Source organism: Chiloscyllium plagiosum, unplaced genomic scaffold (assembly GCF_037043375.1).
Source record: "Chiloscyllium plagiosum isolate Xiang-an unplaced genomic scaffold, Cpla_swu_hap1 HiC_scaffold_34, whole genome shotgun sequence".
Classification (NCBI taxonomy): domain Eukaryota; kingdom Metazoa; phylum Chordata; class Chondrichthyes; order Orectolobiformes; family Hemiscylliidae; genus Chiloscyllium; species Chiloscyllium plagiosum.
The window spans coordinates 53395895-53408740 of NW_028270172.1; the positions used below are offsets into that span (position 1 = coordinate 53395895).

The 12846-nt window shown below is 44.3% G+C and overlaps 1 long non-coding RNA gene across 2 annotated transcripts in view; it reads left to right on the forward strand.

The window, feature by feature from the left end:
* The first annotated feature begins 2017 nt into the window (after positions 1-2017).
* The window catches only part of LOC122548293 (uncharacterized), a 607308-nt gene continuing 596479 nt past the window's right edge, over positions 2018-12846 (forward strand). For both annotated transcript variants that reach the window (XR_015752799.1, XR_015752798.1), the window contains exon 1: positions 2018-2119. This is a non-coding gene — a long non-coding RNA (uncharacterized LOC122548293). The remainder of the gene's footprint in view (positions 2120-12846) is intronic.

Consider the following 12846-nt stretch of genomic DNA (forward strand, 5'->3'; position numbering starts at 1 on the left):
AAATGTAAGGTGATGCACTTTGTGAAGAATAACAGGAAGGCAGAGTACTGGGTCAATGGAAAGATTCTTGGTAGTGTAGATGTGCAGAAGGATGTTGGAGGCCATATACATAGATGCCTGAAAGTTGCCACCCAGGTGTACAGTACTGTTAAGGCGGGCATACAATGTGTTAGGTTTCATTCGTAGATGGATTGAGTTCTGGAGCCGCAATATCATGCTGCAACTATACAAAAACCTGGTGTGGCCATATTTGGAATATTGTGTGCAGTTCTGGTACCCATATTTCTGGAAGGATGTGGAAGCATGGGAAAAGGCGCAGAGGATATTTACCATGATGTTGTGTGGTCTGGAGGGAAGGTCTTAGGAGGAAAGGTTGAGAGACTTGAACGTGTTTTCATTGGCAAGAAGAAGGCTAAGAGAGGATTTGATAGAGACATACAAGATGATCAGAGGCTTAGATAGGGTAGACAGTGAAAGTCTTTTTCCTAGGATGAAGACATTAGTGTGTATGAGGGGGCATATCTACAAATTGAGGGGTGATAGATTTAAGACAGATGTCAGAGGCAGATTCTTTACTCAGAGTGGTTAGGGCATGGAATCCACTACCTACTAATGTAGTTAACTCAGCCACATTAGTGAGATTTAAACAATCCTTCAGATAAGCACATGGGTGATTTCAGGATAGTGTGGGGGGATGAGCTGAGAATAGTTCACAGGTTGGCGCAACATCAAGGATTCAAGGGCCTGTTCTGCGCTGTATTGTTCTCTGACTATTGTGCTACAAGAGATTTTTACTGTCTTAAACAGAGTGATGGATCTTGTATTGTGGGCTTACGAAGTGTCACTGATCTCTACCAAACATGTACGAGGTAGAGAATGCTGCCTGACCTGCTGCGCTTTTCCAGCAACTCATTTTTCAGCTCTGATCTCCAGCATCGGCAGTCCTCACTTTCTCCATGTACGAGGTAGTCAGGGCAATAATAAGAGACTGCAACAGGAGGGGGACAGGTAGCTCCATACAAAACCCGACTCCTTCTCAACTGTTTTCACCACAAAAACCGAGCGCCTTCCAGAAAAGCACCTCTACATTCCACCACTTTGCCCCACAATCGTGGTATCTGGCTGTGCGCTAAGAGGAGTGCAACAGTCTGTACTGGGACCCTGAAACGCTTGGTAAAGAGTCAAATAATCTGAGCATTGAGAGCCCCACCACATTGCATGCATTTTCTCTTGTTTTCACTCTGTTCCTGACTTCCCTTGGTTTTCCTAATGAACCTGTTAAAAGTTGTTATTACACACACCGACACAAGCTGTGAATTGAACCCAGGCCTCTCGGTCCAAGATTCGGGATATTTTCACCGCGTCACAAAACATCGACTCGAACTTCCTTTGTCCCTTGCCTGCTAAGTCACGCCTGAATCAACTCTGCAATTGGGAGGAAGGGGCGGAACAGGAGGACCGAGTAGCGGCCGGTCCTCTCACCAGAGTGAATGAGGAGAGGGGCCAAAGCATTCTCGGGAGTGAACGCTTCAAGATTGGTCAGAGAGCAAACTATTTTGCAGGATTGATCATTCTCACGACATAGTGGAGCATTAAACGTCTCTCATAAGTCAATGTGAGATTTTAAAAAATACTGCAGTTGAAATGTAAATCTGATAACGTACATATTTCCAATCGATTTACACTACTCGAGTAAGAAACTCCTTTTCAAACTCCCAGAACGATTGGTAATTTACATACCTGGCCGGTATGGTTGATTTGGACCGGACAATTTGCGTGTTAGACATCTCTATGATTATAACTCGACAAAGCAATTGTTAATGACTAATAATTTACCCATCAGTCTGTGCAGATATGAATATTCTCTATAAACTCACTGATAACCTCAGACGCACGCGCAGTTTGGTTTCTATGCAGAGCATGCGCAGTGTCACATTGGTCAGGACAGAGAGAGAGAGGGAGAGACATGGAGGTGCTTTCTCTGGCAGCGGCTGCGATCGGCTTCAGAGAACGGCGCTCAGAGCCGGTGTGTGGGAGCCTCGCCGGGAGAAAGGAGCGGAGAGAATTCACAAGTCCCGGATAAACGTTAAAAAAACTCGGAAAAATCCCTCCAGGCCGGGTAAAGAGGTGGCGGTCTCTGATCAGGGAAACGGCGCCATTTGTTTGAGGGAAGAGGGAGCGCGGTCTTGAGGGCCGCCATCTTGAGAAGGTCAAGGTGCAGGAGGGCGGGCTATCGGGTCTGTAGAACAATCAGAGGAAAGGGAAGACCCATTGTTATTGATTAATTCCACGAACACAGCTTCACTGGGCGATCCTGCAGGAATATCCTCTCTCAGTTCTGCTGTGATGTTTCACCCAATCAGAACCAGCAGCTCTCCCTAGAAGAGGACTCACCAATGGCCTGTATAATCTCAATGCGACTTCCCAACTCCTATATCCAAAAGACTGAGTAATGAAAGCAAGTGTGGCAAACCCCTTTTTTTTAACTATCCTGTCTCTCCATATTGCAAACTTCAAAGAATTATGTACCTGAACCCTGAGGTCCCTCTGTTCTACAACACTACTGAAGGTCCTACCATTAATTGTATGAGCCCTGCCCGTGTTTGTTGTACCAACTGCATTACCTCGCATTCATTCAGATTGAATTCCATCTACAGTTTTTCAGCTGTTCACGGATTTCATCAGGATCCCCTTGTAATCTCAGAAAACCTTCTTCACTGTCCACAATGGCACACCCTCCAGTCTACCTGCCTATCACACATAGCTCTCTATGGTAGAAATATCTCTGCGAGGGGCCCTACAATTTCTTCACCAGCTTCCCACAATGTCCTGAGATACATTTCATCAGGTCCTGGGGATTTATCTACCTTTGTGTTTTAAAACCTCCAGCACCTCCTTTCCTATAATGTGGACTCATTTCAAGACATTGAGTCATAGAGATGTACAGCACGGAAACAGGCCCTTCGGACAAACTCCTGCATGATGTATCTAGTCACATCTGCTAGAATTTTGCCAATATCCTTCTGAAACCCCCCTCCCCCTATTCATATATCCATCCACATGCCTTTTAAATGTGTTTCTATCAGCCTTCATAATTTGCTCTGGCAGCCTATTCCATACACTCTGCGGGAGCCAGTTGTCCTTAAGATCCCTTTAAAAAGTTTCCCTCGCACTTTAAATCTATGCCCTGTCGGTTTGGAAACCCCCACCCTTGGGAAAAGATCTTGTCTATTGGCCCTATCAATGACCATCATGATTTTAGACACCTTCAGCAGGTAACTCCTCAGCTTCTCATGTTCAAGTGAAAACAGCCCCAGCCTATTCAGCTTTTCCCTGTAGCAGAAACCCTCCAAGCCTGGCAACATTCTTGGTCATTTCTTCTGAACTCTTTCATGTTCCACAACATCCTTCCGATGGCATTGAGACCAGATTGCACAGTGTTCCAAAAATAGTCAGGACAAACACTGTTTAGTTCCCTGAGTGCCCCAGGCCTTATCCACAGTAAATTACAAAGTGAAATATTTGTTTTGGATCTTGTAGTTTCACACATCGTTGGCTTCATTGATCATTAAGGATACCGGTTTTGTCCCTTGCTCTTCTTTTTCCCTTAACACACTTGTAGAATCTCTTTGGATTCTCCTTAACTTTCTTTGCCAAAGCGATCTCGTGTCCCCTTTTTGCATTCTTGATTTCCTTCCTAAGTGTTTTTCTACAGCCCCGATGCTCCTGAAGGGATTCACTTGAGTCAGCCAGTTATATCTGACATGTGCCCCCTTTTCTTTCTTGACCAGAGCCTCGAGACTTAACCAGTGTTTCCTAATTCAGTCAGCATTAAGCTGCACACTAACAGGAACACGCTGGCACTGAACGCTCCTTTTATCTCGGTTTTAAAATATTCCTACTTGCCAGACTTCCCTTTACCTGCAAATAGCCTCCCTATATCTACTTTAAAAATTCCTGTCTAATACTATCTTGCTCCCTTGAATAACTTGAACTTGTGGACCAGGCCTGTCCTTTTCTCTCGCTATTTTCAATCTAATACAATTGTGGTGTCTTTCCAAAGTGTTCCCCCACTAACACCTCGGTCCCGTTCCTTACCTTGTTTCCCAAGGGGAGGTCAGGTTTAGCCCCATTCTCCAGTTGGGCCATTTACATAATGACTGGGAGTTTTCAGAACACACTTAACAAATTCCTTCCATCCAAGTGCTTAACACAGTAGCAATCTCAGTCAAGGTTTGGAAAGGTTAAGATCCCCTACCGTGACAACCCTATTATTCTAACAAGTATCTGAGATCTCCTGACATATTTGCTCCTTCATCTCCCATTGCCTAACGCTGTAGTACGACTGCAGAAAACTGACGACCAGTTTTTATTTCTCAGTTCCACTAATATCGCGTAACTGGGCGATCCTGCATGAATACTCCTTCTAGGTACTACTGGGATGTTTCCCCCAATCAAAACCACCAGCTCTCCTCCTGTTTTGCCTCCTGTTCTATCCTTCCTGTCGCATCTGTCCCCTGGAACATTGAGCTGCTGGTCCTGTTGCTCCCTCAGCTGTGTCTCTGTAATACCTACAACTTCCCAGTCCCATGTTCCCATCCATGCTCTGGGTTCATCTGCCTTATCTGTCTGGCCCTTTGCATTGAAATAAATGCAATTTAATCCACCAGTTTTCCCTCATTGTCTGCTATGTTCTTGCCTGCCTTATCTATTTATATTGCTCTCTTGAACATTTGTACCAGCCTCAACTTTCTTTCTGGCCTTATGATTGTTTGGGGGTCCCACACCCCTGCCAGATGAGTTTAAATCGTCTCGAGCAGATCCAGCAACTCTCACCACCAGGATATGGGTCCCCCTCCTGTTCCCAATTCAGGTGCCTTTCCCACCCTGTCTACCTGTGCTGACACCTTCAGACATCCAGGGACTTGTCCACCAAGGTCCCTGTGTTCCTCAGTACTCCAGGAGGACCTACTATTCGTGATGTATATTGTTCATTTATTAAACTTCCCACAGTGCATTACCTCACAGTGATCAGAAGTAAACTCCATCTGCCATTACTCTGCTCAGTTTATCATCTGATCGATATCAGACTACAGCCTGAGACCATCCCCCTCACTGTGGGCAACGCCCTCACCTTTCATGTCATCTGTAAACCTACTAATGATTCCTTCTGCTTTCATATCCAAGTTATTAATGTACATAATAACCAGCAATGGTTCCAGCACAGATCCCTGTGGGACATCCGCTGGACAAAGGCTTTCAATCACAAAAGCAACCCTCCACCAATTGTGAATCCAATTTACAAACTTGCCTTGGATCCCATGGGCTCTTCCCTTTTGGACCAGACTTCCATATGGGACCTTGTCAAAGACCTTAATGAACTCCATGTAAACCACATCATCTGCTCTGCCCTCATGAATATCAGAGGACAGTCCTCTATGAAATCCATACAGACAATCCATAATGTATTCCTGTCCTTTCGAATGTTGATTCATCGTGTTCCTCAGAATTGTTTCCAATAATTTCCCTCCCAATGCTGTCAGACTATCTGCTCTGTAATTTCCTGGCCTATCCCTGCTGCCCTTCTTCAACAAAGGAACCACATTAGGGATCCTCCAGTCATTCGGCACTTCACCTGTGTTTGGCCAGCAAAGTATCAACTATATCCACCAGGGCCCCAGCAATCTGCTTCCTTACCTCCCATAGCAGCCTGGGACATATTTTATCGTTACTGGGAATTTCTCCACCTTTTTGCCTGTGAAAATATTTAACGCCTCCTCCTCATTAATCTTAATGTGTTCCAGAACCTCACCATCCCCGGCTACAATGTATTTCTCCTGTGTGAATACAGATGGGATGTACTCATTGAAGACCTCGCCACCTTCCTTTGGCTCCATGCACAGATTGTCCCTTTGGTTTCCAACAGGCCCCACTGCTTAGTTAGGAATCCTCTTACTCTAACTATACTTACTAAATGCTTTTTGACTTTTCCTTAACATTATCTGCTAAGGATATTTTGTGACTATTGTTTGCCTGTTCATTTTTAAGCAACCCTTCCCCCACCCCGGCACTCTCTTTACTTTAGAAGCTCCTCGGCTGTTTCTTTGTTGCACTGTATTTTCTTGATTAAACTCACAATATCTCTTGATCGGTATTCGCTAGATGTGCTGTCTGAGGCATTCACTCCTCGCAAAACACATTGGCTCTGAATTCTCACTGCATCACATTAAACATCTCCCGTGTTCCAAATAGAGACTCCAACAAGTGTAGGAGTCTAGGCTTGCCAGTCTAATGATAATGATAACATTGAGTGACAGTGATAGTATAATGATAAATAGCCTCCCAAAGTTTAGATACTTAGCTTCTGCATTATCCTTCTCTCTTTCCATAATGTCTGTGAAGCTAACAGTTATGGTCTCTGCTCAAAAAAGCTCCATAAATCCTTGTCACTATCATCCTATCCAGAACCCTACAGCCACACCCTGCTCTAACATTCTTCAGTCCTTACCAACCTCCCCATCTGTGCACCTTCCTCCAGCCTCTACAGCACATGATATCACTGTAACCTTCTCCAGTCCCCACAGCATTCATGCATTCACCTATTTACAATGGTGGGTTTTGAACATGGGCTGAGTTCATGGATAAATAACGCAGCGATAATACCACCAGGCCATCACTTTGCCTTCTTACAGGTTTCCCCATCCCTATACTCTGCTGATATCACTCAGTATCTCTCCACATGGTATCCCTCACTGTGTGGGTCTAATTGCTGCCTCTGTCAGTGTCTCTCGCTCTTGCAGCTACACCAGATCCTGAGGTAACAGAATTGTCCACTCCAGAGAGAAGAGGGCGCATAGGCCAGAGATGGAGACTGGGATTTTCCAGGTCAATATGACAATTATTACCATTCTCCATCTGTTTCCATCACCCTAATTTCAGAGTCTGTCTATTTCTCTGTCTCCTGTAGGTATTTAGGAAGTTCCTGACTCAGTAGACTTCCCAACTGCTGGGTGTCTCACCCATCACCTCATTGAAGATGGTTGGTCAGCCAGAGAGGCAAAAGGAAGGGAGATCAGGAGCCTTCAATAAATCCTGCAGTGAGATGAGATCACTCACAGTGCACAGAGCAGAGAGCAATGAGAGGGCTCCAAAGATTGGCTAAGAAGACATGACAGAGATACAGTGCTGGAGGGGGAGTACAGTACAGACACACCTTAGGCTTAATCACCACCCCACTGTAAGTTTTGTTGTACTGAGACAGTGTCGGGAAAGTCACAGTTATCAATCCAGACCTGTGCAGTCTTTGTGAGCACCCGGGCAACAGAGGGGAAAGCAGGCCTCCCAAGAGAGGGTGGGAATGCTGCCTGGGATTTCTCTGTTGTGTATTTCCCCCCAACACTGTATCTATGGCATTTCTTGTGGACCAGTGTCTTCAATAAGTTTTAACTCCTATAACAGCTCTTAGCTCTGTCGTCTCCTCCCCTGTCTACAGTCCCTTCCCATAATTGAAACGTACTGCATTCCAGACTACCATTCCTATCTCTGTAACTTGCTTCAGTCTCAACAACATGCTTTGTCTAGATTGTCTCCTCCTCCAATAACTGGAGACATAGAGTCAGGCAGCATGGAATCAGACCCTTCAGCCCAACCTGTCTATGCTAACCAGGATCCGAAACTGAACGAGTCAGGTTTGACTACGTTTGGCCCATGTCTCTTCAAACCATCTCTCTCTATGTACCTGCCCAAGTATCTTTTCCATGTTGTAATTGTACTTGTTTCTACCATTCCCTCTGGCAGTCTGTTCTGTCTCTGCACCTTCCTCTGTGGATCATGTTGTTCCTCCACTCCCTCTTTAAATCTTTGCTCTGCCACCTCCTGCTTATACCCTCCAGTTTTTGGGCTCACAAATCTTTTATAAGGTCACCTGTTGCCTCCTATTCCAAGACAAATATTGAGGGCAATATTACAAATAGCTCCAATTCATTCACTCGGTCCTTTGTCCAATGTATGGAACAAAGCGCTGGCCAATGACAGCAAGTGTGCCAAAAAAGAGTGCTTTCCCCTCCCTGTCCACCTGTGATGTCACTTCCCAGGAACAATGTAACTCTCTCTGTCCGACAACACTGCCCTACCCTGGTTTGCCGAAACAAAATCCAACACCTGAATTCAACTCCATCTTTCATTCCTTAGCCCATTGGCCCTGTTGATCACGATCCCCTTTGATAACTGTATTTACTGCACAGGAGACCACAAATTTTGGTATCCACAAACATAACAACTGTGACTCCTATATTTTCACCCAAATTGTCTATGTAGTTGATGCACAACAGTGGCCCCAGCACCAATCTTTACAGCACACTGCTGGTCAGAGGCCTCCAGTCTGAACAACAACCCTCTGCCTCCTCCTATCAAACCCATTGTGTATCCAGTTGGCTAGCTCTTGCTGATCCCATGTGATCTAACCTTACTAACCAGTGTACCCTGCTCAACCCTGTCAAAGGCCTTGCTGAAGTCAGAAACAATGTCTATTGCTCTGCCTTCATCTATGTATTTTGGTCACATATTCAACAAAATCAGTCAAGTTTGTGAGACATGTTTTCCCACGCACAAAGCCACTCTAACTGTCTGTAATCAATCCTTGTCTTTCCAAATGCATGTAAATCCTACGTCTCAGAATGATCTCCAACACCTTACCGATCCTTGATTTCTGTCTGCTCAGTCTGCAGTTCCTTGGCTTCCCCTTGCAGTCTTTCTTAAATAAGGCCACAGCATTATTTTCATCATCATGTATTCATATAGCACGGAATTTAGCTGTTCGGTTGATGCCGACCATAATCTTAAACTAACCTTGTCCCTCCTGCCTGTTCCTGGATCACATCCCTTCAAACCTTTCCTATTCCTGTACTAATATTTTAAGCATTGTAATTGTACACAATTCCTTGGAAATTTCATTCCACACACAAAACACACTCTGTAACAGTTTGCTCCTCATGTTTTCTGATTTTTAAATCTCTCCCTTCTAACCTTAAGAAATGTAGCCCCAGTCCTAAAATGACCTGCTATTTGGACAAGACAGGTCACATTAACTCTATCTATACCCCTTCTTATTTTGTAGACTTCTATACGGTCACCTCTCAGCCTCCAGGCTCAAGTGAAAAATGTCCCAGACTGTACAACCTTCCTTTATAACTGAAACCTTCTATACCTATCACCATCCCGGTAAATGTGATCTGAACCCTGTCCAGCTTAATATCCTTCCTATAACTGGGCAGAGTATTCCAGAACAGGCCTTACCAATGTCCTGTACAATCTACACATGACTTCCCAAACTCCTAAACTCGAATGACTGAGCAATGAAGGCAAGTACCATTTATAACCATCTTGTCTCTCCTTGTGGCAAACTTCAAAGAACTACGTACCTGAACCCCAAGGCGTACAACAATACTGAAGACCCTACCATTAATTGTGAAAGCTCAACCCTTGTTTGTTGTAACCTAAATGCATCACCTCGCATTGAACTCCATCTGCAGTTTTTCAGCCATTCACGCATTTCATCAAGATCCCTTTGTAATCTCAGAAAACCTCCATCACTGCCCAGAATGCCACAAATATCACTGCTCAGGCCCCTACAATTTCTTCCCCAGCTTCCCACAATGTTCTGAGATACACTTGATCAGGTCCTGGAGATTTATCTACCTCTATGTTTTAAAACTTCCAACACCGCCTCTTCTATAATGTGGACTCATTTCAAGACATGGAGTCATCGAGATATACAACACGGAAACTCACCCTTTGTTCCAACTCCACCATGACGTTTTTCATCCCATTTGCCAGAACTTTGCCAATATCCCTCTAAAATCCTCCTATTTATATACACATCCAGATGCCTGCTAAATATATTTCTGTCAGCCTCCACTATTTCTTCTGGCAGCTTATATCATACATATACCAATCTCTGCAGGAACCAGCTGTCCCTTTGGTCCCATCTAAATCTTTTCCTCTCACCTTAAAGCTATGTCTTGTAGGTTTGGACTCACCCCCCCCACTCCTCCCTCCACGACCGGAGAAAAGTCCCTTATCTATTGACCCTATCCATACTCATCATGATTTTACGAAACCTTTATAAGATAACTCCTCAGCGTCCCATGTTAAAGTGAACATAATCCCAGTCTATTCAGCTTTTCTCTGTAGCACAAACCTGCCAATCCTGGCAACATCCTTATTCATTTCTTCTGAACCTTTTCAAGTTCCACAACATCCTTCCGATGGCATTGAGACCAGAATTGCACACAATATTCCAATAGTGGTCTGGCCAAACAATGTTTAGTTCCCTGAGCACCCCAGACCTTATCCACAGTAAGCTCCAAAGTGAAATATTTGTTTAGGATCTTATAGATTCACACATCGTTGGATTTGTTGATCATAAAGAATATTGGTTTTGTCTCTAGCTCTTATTTTGCTCTTAATACACTTGTAGAATATCTTTGGATTCTCCTTAACTTTATCTGTCAAAGTTATTTCATGTCCCCTTTCTGCATTCCTGATTTCCATCCAAGGAGTATTCCTACAGCCCCTATGCTCCTCAGGGATTCACTTGATCCAGCTGGCTATACCTGACATGTGCCCCCTTTTCTTTGATCAGAGTCTCAGTAGACCGCCAGTGTTTCCGAAAGCTGCCAGCATTGAGCTGCACACTAACAGGAACATGCTGGTGCTGAACGGTCCTTTTATCTCACATTTAAAATATTCCCAATTGCCAGAATTCCCTTTACCTGCAAATAGACTCTCTAATCAACTTTTTAAAAAGGTTCATGTCTAATACTATCGAGATTTGTCTTGCCACATTTTATAACTTTAACTTTTGGACCAGGCCTGTCTTTCAGCAAAGCTATTTTCAAACTAATAGAATTGCGGTCACTTTGCCAAAGTGCTCCCTCACTAACACCTCAGTCCTATTCCCTACCTTGTTTCCCAAGAGGATGTCAGGTTTCGCTCCTTTCTCCAGTTGGGCCATTTACATATTGACTGAGACCTTGTCAAAGGCCTCACCGAACACCACGATAACCACATCATCTGCACTGCTCACATAAATATTTTTAGATAACTTTTCAACAAAAACTCAATTGAATTCATCAGACAGGGTTTTCCTTTACAAAATCTGTCCTGAATCTATTCCTTCCTTTTCAATGTTGATACATCTTGTCCCTCAGAATTGTTCCCAATTTTTACCTAATATCCCTGTGGCCAGCAAAATATTAAATAGATCCACCTATTTACCTTCCTCAAGCCTTTCCATCATATGATATCACTGCAAACTTCTCCAATCCCCACAGCACTCCTCCATCCTATCCTAAAGCACCTCACTCCCATGAACCTTCTATCATCCCTATAAACCTCCTTATCTGTATAAACCCCTCCAGCTCCCACAGTCTTTCCTGCCCATCCTCCCTTTGTGTAAATTATGAAGCCACGTGACCATTCCCCAGATCTGTAACCTTGGCCAATCTCTGCAATTTTATCTATCTCTGTGACCTCCTCCCATCACTACTAGCCTTCTTAACTCTGTAACCTCACTAAAATCATCCGTGAATGTGTACCATCCTATTGATGACTGTCACCTCTTCCAGTCCAAACAACTCTCTCTGCCGGTAACCGTGGCCAGTCTGAAGAGTCCTTGCTAACTCTGCAACCCTCAGTACTGATAACTTCATCCAGTCTCGATAACCGAGAAGAGAGGAATGAGAAGGCTCCAAACCTCTGTTAACAAGACATGACATCGATACAGATCTGGAGGGGGAATACAGTACAGGTCCACCCCACACACAATCCCCACCCCTACTTTAAGTTCTGTTGTACTAAAACTTCCTACACTCTGACACTGTCTTGTGGACCGGTGTCTTCAATAATTTTTAACTCCGATAACCGTTCTTTTCTCTGTAACCTCCTCCTATCCCAACAGTCACTCCACGTATTTGAAACGTACTGCATTCCAGATTACTATCCCTATTGCTGTAACTTGCTTCAGTGTCTACAACATGCCTTATCTCGGTTGTCTCCAGTTATTGGAGGAGGAGACTGAGTCATGCAGCACGAAAATAGTTCCTTCGATCCAACTAGTCCATGTTGACCAGAGTCCCTGACCGAGTCGCGTTTCCCTGCATTTGACCCAAATCCCTTCAAACCTTCTCCTCTCCATGTTTCTGCCCAAATCGTTTTTACACGTTGTTATTGTACTTTTCTCTACCACCTGCACCATCCTCTGTGTGAAAAATGTTCTCCTCCAATCCCTTTTAAGTCTTTCCCCTCTCACCTTATGTTTATTCCCTCTGGAACATAGAACATGGCGGCACAGTACCGGCCCTTCGGCTCTCGATGTTGTGCCAACCTGTGGAACCGATGTGAAGCCCAAGTAGCCAACACTATTCCATTCTCGTCCATGTGACTATCCAATGACCGTTTAAATGCCCTTAAGGTTAGCAGATCGACTCCGGTTGCAGGCAGTTTGTTCCATGCTCCTACCACTCTGAGTAAAGAAACTATCTCTGACATCTGTCATATATCTTTCACCCCTCAATTTAAAGCTATCCCCCCTCAGATCACCATCTGAGGAAAAAGGCTCTCACTGTCCAATCCATTTCACTTTCTGATTATCTTAATGTCTCAAATAATTCATCTCAAACGTCTTTTCTTGAACAAAAACAGCTTCAAGTTCCTCATATCACTTTCCCTCCATACCAGGTAACATCCTTGTAAATCTCCACTGAACCCTTTCCAAATCTTACAAAATCATTCCTCTAATGGGGTGACCTATCTGCTCTGTAATTTCCTGGCCTATCCCTGCTGCCC